Source organism: Ranitomeya imitator, chromosome 1, assembly GCF_032444005.1.
Source record: "Ranitomeya imitator isolate aRanImi1 chromosome 1, aRanImi1.pri, whole genome shotgun sequence".
NCBI classification, from domain to species: Eukaryota; Metazoa; Chordata; class Amphibia; order Anura; family Dendrobatidae; genus Ranitomeya; species Ranitomeya imitator.
The window spans coordinates 434586132-434592131 of NC_091282.1; positions in this window are offsets into that span (position 1 = coordinate 434586132).

Consider the following 6000-nt stretch of genomic DNA (forward strand, 5'->3'; position numbering starts at 1 on the left):
ATATAAAGAATTACATATTTTATTTAAGCAAGCAGTAGAATTCTCTTCTTTGCCAGTCCATGCGATTTGATTTTTTTGCACATCAGATTGCCAATAAACAGGTTGTCAGTTATAGAACTGAAGCTTCAGAATGTTTGCAAGTCATGCTTTTGCATTGCAAGAGCAGTTGTTGGTTTGTTGGTGATGGGACATTATGTTAAGAGTGTGATTTCAACCTAAAAATGAAAGGACTTGTGTTGTTATTGCAACTGAATGGCTATTGCACTGTTCGAAATAGAGATCAAAATATGGGGCAAAATTTCGCTGGCTACATAGCTCAGTGGTTAGCGCACTGGTCTTGTAAACCAGGGGTCGTGAGTTCAATTCTCACTGGAGCCTTTGTGATATTTTGAAACTGAATAGTTTGATACTTGAGCTTATCTATAAAAAATACCTGCTAAGTTGAAGGTTTATTATACTGAGAAAAAAATGTTCAGACTTAATAATTACATTACTTGGAGAGTTTTCATCCATTTCAAATTTTCAAAAAAACGTTGTGGCAAAGAAAAAAAATACTTGTTGCTTCTGTGAAGCCGATCCTGAGGAAAACTACTCCAAACTAGGCACATTCAAATCAAAAATCTGCAAAAAAAGGCCTTAAGAGTGAAAATCTCATTGCAAACTCTGCAAAAAATCCCCAGGAAACACATCATGAACATAAAAACTCTTCCCAGAAGTACCTAATAAAGTGGTGTTTTCCTAAGTGGTTTCTGCTTGCAAAACTCATTGTTTTTAAATGCCTTAATAAAATTCCATCTGCAAATAACCTAAAGATTCACACTGAGGTTTTTTCAGGAACTTTTGATCAAAACTTTTCCAAACACCATTAGGAGTTCAAAAAACACAAGTTTTGTTTGACGTGTTGGACTGCGCACACACTGTTTTTTAATGAATTTTTGGAACAGGAACTGGTATGTGCATATGACGGCTTTTAAACTCAGGACAACTTGATGAGTTTTTCACGCAGAAGACTTTTCAAGAAATTTAGGACATTTCTTCCCCTGAATCGTCTTTTGTGTCATCTTTTTGGTTGTTTCCTGGACAATTTTGAGACAGCTTTTTTGAAGGGTTTTCCCATTGTTTCGGTGAAGTCTTTTTTTCTTGTAGCATTTTTCACTCCATTTAAACATGAAGAAACAGTTAGCTCTTTTAAGCCAAATCAATGGCAAAACACTCCAAAAAAAAGTCTTGTTGCAAGTCCAGGCATGTATTAAGCTTTTCCACTGATTTGTATTGTAAAATACACAGCATGCTCCTGGTGGAAAACGCTAAAAGAATGGACATGTGACTTCTTTTAACCGCTTGGCATTTTTAGAAACCTGAAGTGGTCAAAAGACATTTAAAAACCTCAACATAGACAGAGCAAGTCAGTTTTACATAGAATTTCTTATGTTCATTCTTTTGAGCAATGTTTGATAGGGTTTTCAAATGATTCCAGTGGTGGAAGCCGCCTGAAAAAAGACGTCATGTGCATATAGCCACCTAGTTGAAACTGAGTGGAAACTCTACAAATGCACCTGCAAATCTCATAGCTCCTTAAAAATTTGGAGTTTCTGCCCAGATTCTGCTCTGAAAACTCAGCTAAAAACCTCTGTATGCACAGTCTTGTAGAGTTTCTGCCCTGAAAATGCAGGAAAAATAGAACTTAGTGTGAACACACACTCATAGCTATTTTGAGTGATTTATTCCACTTCAGGGTTTGAAAAATACCAGGCGAAAATAAAAGGGGATATTGCATCTTTGAAGCAGATCCTGATGGAATTTGCTCTAAAGTAGACACTGTAAATCAAAAGGCTGCAAATAAAAAGCTTTAGAAAAAAAACTCTTCAAAAACACTTCAAGAACTCTTAAAAAGTGCTTTAGGATCCACTTTATAAAGTTAAAACTCCTTTAAATGCTCCCCATTGAAAGGGTGTTTTTGCTTTAAAAAGTCTTCTTTTTTGAATGCCTCAATAAATCTCCATCTGCATATATCCTAATACTGACACAAAAAAAATTCAGATATCATCCTTAAATTTGGCACAATTGAAAAAATAAATGAAAATCATGGCCAGAGATCTAATGCTATGTGGAGACAAAGACTTTAGAGCAGATTTGCTTTCGTAAAAAGTTTCCACTTGAAAAACTCATCTTTTTTGAATGTTTCCAAAAAAATCTCTATTTGCACATAGAATAATACTGACCTGAAAAAATTTATGAAATCATTTTTAAATTTGGTACAATTGAAAATATAAATAAATCATCATGCTTATCTTTACATTTTTTTTTACCAAGCCTTATCTTACAATCATTGCTTGTATGGGTTGTAAGTTTTCATATGCATTTCAAGTTGATATTTTTCCCATGTCAATGTCAAATTGGTACCTAAAGAAAAATCTTTGTACAGTTTCTTTGCATTTCTCCCATGTAGCATAGTAAATGATCCTTAGGAGGTACTGAGCATACCCAAACCTCTAACAGACTATTCCCTACATTGCTTGAGAAATTGTTTATTTTCAATGGCTTTATATCTCAGAGGTTAGAGCACTGGTCTCGTAAACCACGGGTCGTGAGTTCGACTCTCACTGAAGCCTTACAAACTCTTTGTCTCTCATATCTCATATAAAATGTGCTTAACTGTTTGGTACGTGATATAAAGTTGGTGCGATTCAATATTGACTTTATGTGAAGTTTCGACATCCTTTTCAAAAGTTCTTGATAAGACCATGATCATATATGACATTCGGGTAACATGTTTGTCAAATTCCTTAATTATGCTACCTCTAGCAGAGCTTTAGGAGTCTAATGACCTTTTTTAATCAATTCTTGATGTGTGATTTTGTAATATAAAGAATTACATATTTTATTTAAGCAAGCAGTAGAATTCTCTTCTTTGCCAGTCCATGCGATTTGATTTTTTTGCACATCAGATTGCCAATAAACAGGTTGTCAGTTATAGAACTGAAGCTTCAGAATGTTTGCAAGTCATGCTTTTGCATTGCAAGAGCAGTTGTTGGTTTGTTGGTGATGGGACATTATGTTAAGAGTGTGATTTCAACCTAAAAATGAAAGGACTTGTGTTGTTAATGCAACTGAATGGCCATTGCACTGTTCGAAATAGAGATCAAAATATGGGGCAAAATTTCGCTGGCTACATAGCTCAGTGGTTAGCGCACTGGTCTTGTAAACCAGGGGTCGTGAGTTCAGTTCTCACTGGATCCTTTGTGTTATTTTGAAACTGAATAGTTTGATACTTGAGCTTATCTATAAAAAATACCTGCTAAGGTGAAGGTTTATTATACTGAGAAAAAAATGTTCAGACTTAATAATTACATTACTTGGAGAGTTTTCATCCATTTCAAATTTTCAAAAAAACGTTGTGGCAAAGAAAAAAAATACTTGTTGCTTCTGTGAAGCCGATCCTGAGGAAAACTACTCCAAACTAGGCACATTCAAATCAAAAATCTGCAAAAAAAGGCCTTAAGAGTGAAAATCTCATTGCAAACTCTGCAAAAAATCCCCAGGAAACACATCATGAACATAAAAACTCTTCCCAGAAGTACCTAATAAAGTGGTGTTTTCCTAAGTGGTTTCTGCTTGCAAAACTCATTGTTTTTAAATGCCTTAATAAAATTCCATCTGCAAATAACCTAAAGATTCACACTGAGGTTTTTTCAGGAACTTTTGATCAAAACTTTTCCAAACACCATTAGGAGTTCAAAAAACACAAGTTTTGTTTGACGTGTTGGACTGCGCACACACTGTTTTTTAATGAATTTTTGGAACAGGAACTGGTATGTGCATATGACGGCTTTTAAACTCAGGACAACTTGATGAGTTTTTCACGCAGAAGACTTTTCAAGAAATTTAGGACATTTCTTCCCCTGAATCGTCTTTTGTGTCATCTTTTTGGTTGTTTCCTGGACAATTTTGAGACAGCTTTTTTGAAAGGTTTTCCCATTGATTCGGTGAAGTCTTTTTTTCTGGTAGCATTTTTCACTCCATTTAAACATGAAGAAACAGTTAGCTCTTTTAAGCAAAATCAATGGCAAAACACTCCAAAAAAAAATCTTGTTGCAAGTCCAGGCATGTATTAAGCTTTTCCACTGATTTGTATTGTAAAATACACAGCATGCTCCTGGTGGAAAACGCTAAAAGAATGGACTTGTGACTTCTTTTAACCGCTTGGCATTTTTAGAAACCTGAAGTGGTCAAAAGACATTTAAAAACCTCAACATAGACAGAGCAAGTCAGTTTTACATAGAATTTCTTATGTTCATTCTTTTGAGCAATGTTTGATAGGGTTTTCAAATGATTCCAGTGGTGGAAGCCGCCTGAAAAAAGACGTCATGTGCACATAGCCACCTAGTTGAAACTGAGTGGAAACTCTACAAATGCACCTGCAAATCTCATAGCTCCTCAAAAATTTGGAGTTTCTGCCCAGATTCTGCTCTGAAAACTCAGCTAAAAACCTCTGTGTGTACAGTCTTGTAGAGTTTCTGCCCTGAAAATGCAGGAAAAATAGAACTTAGTGTGAACACACACTCATAGCTATTTTGAGTGATTTATCCACTTCAGGGTTTGAAAAATGCCAGGTGAAAATAAAAGGTGATATTGCATCTTTGAAGCAGATCCTGATGGAATTTGCTCTAAAGTAGACACTGTAAATCAAAAGGCTGCAAAGAAAAAGCTTTAGAAAAAAACTCTTCAAAAATACTTCAAGAACTCTTAAAAAGTGCTTTAGGATCCCCTTTATAAAGCTAAATCTCCTTTAAATGCTCCCCATTGAAAGGGTGTTTTTGCTTTAAAAAGTCTTCTTTTTTGAATGCCTCAATAAATCTCCATCTGCATATATCCTAATACTGACACAAAAAAAATTCAGATATCATTCTTAAATTTGGCACAATTGAAAATATAAATGAAAATCATGGCCAGAGATGTAATGCTATGTGGAGACAAAGACTTTAGAGCAGATTTGCTTTCGTAAAAAGTTTCCAATTGAAAAACTCATCTTTTTTGAATGGTTCCATAAAACTCCAATTGCACATAGAGTAATACTGACCTGAAAAAATTTATGAAATCATTTTTAAATTTGGTACAATTGAAAATATAAATAAATCATCATGCTTCTCTTTACATTTTTTTTTACCAAGCCTTATCTTACAATCATTGCTTGTATGGGTTGTAAGTTTTCATATGCATTTCAAGTTGATATTTTTCCCATGTCAATGTCAAATTGGTACCTAAGGAAAAATCTTTGTACAGTTTCTTTGCATTTCTCCCATGTAGCATAGTAAATGATCCTTAGGAGGTACTGAGCATACCCAAACCTCTAACAGACTGATCCCTACATTGCTTGAGAAATTGTTGCTCTTCGATGGCTTCATAGCTCAGAGGTTAGAGCACTGGTCTCGTTAACTCTCGTTCGACTCTCACTGAAGCCTTACAAACTCTTTGTCTCTCATATAAAACTTGCTTATCTGTTTGGTACGTTATATAAAGTTGGTGCGATTCAATATTGACTTTATGTGAAGTTACGACATCCTTTTCAAAAGTTCTTGATAAGACCATGATCATATATGACATTCGGGTAACATATTTGTCAAATTCCTAATTATGCTACCTCTAGCAGAGCTTTAGGACCTTTTTTAATCAATTCTTGATGTGTGATTTTGTAATATAAAGAATTACATATTTTATTTAAGCAAGCAGTAGAATTCTCTTCTTTGCCAGTCCATGCGATTTGATTTTTTTGCACATCAGATTGCCAATAAACAGGTTGTCAGTTATAGAACTGAAGCTTCAGAATGTTTGCAAGTCATGCTTTTGCATTGCAAGAGCAGTTGTTGGTTTGTTGGTGATGGGACATTATGTTAAGAGTGTGATTTCAACCTAAAAATGAAAGGACTTGTGTTGTTAATGCAACTGAATGGCTATTGCACTGTTCGAAATAGAGATCAAAAGATGGGGCAAAGTTTTGCT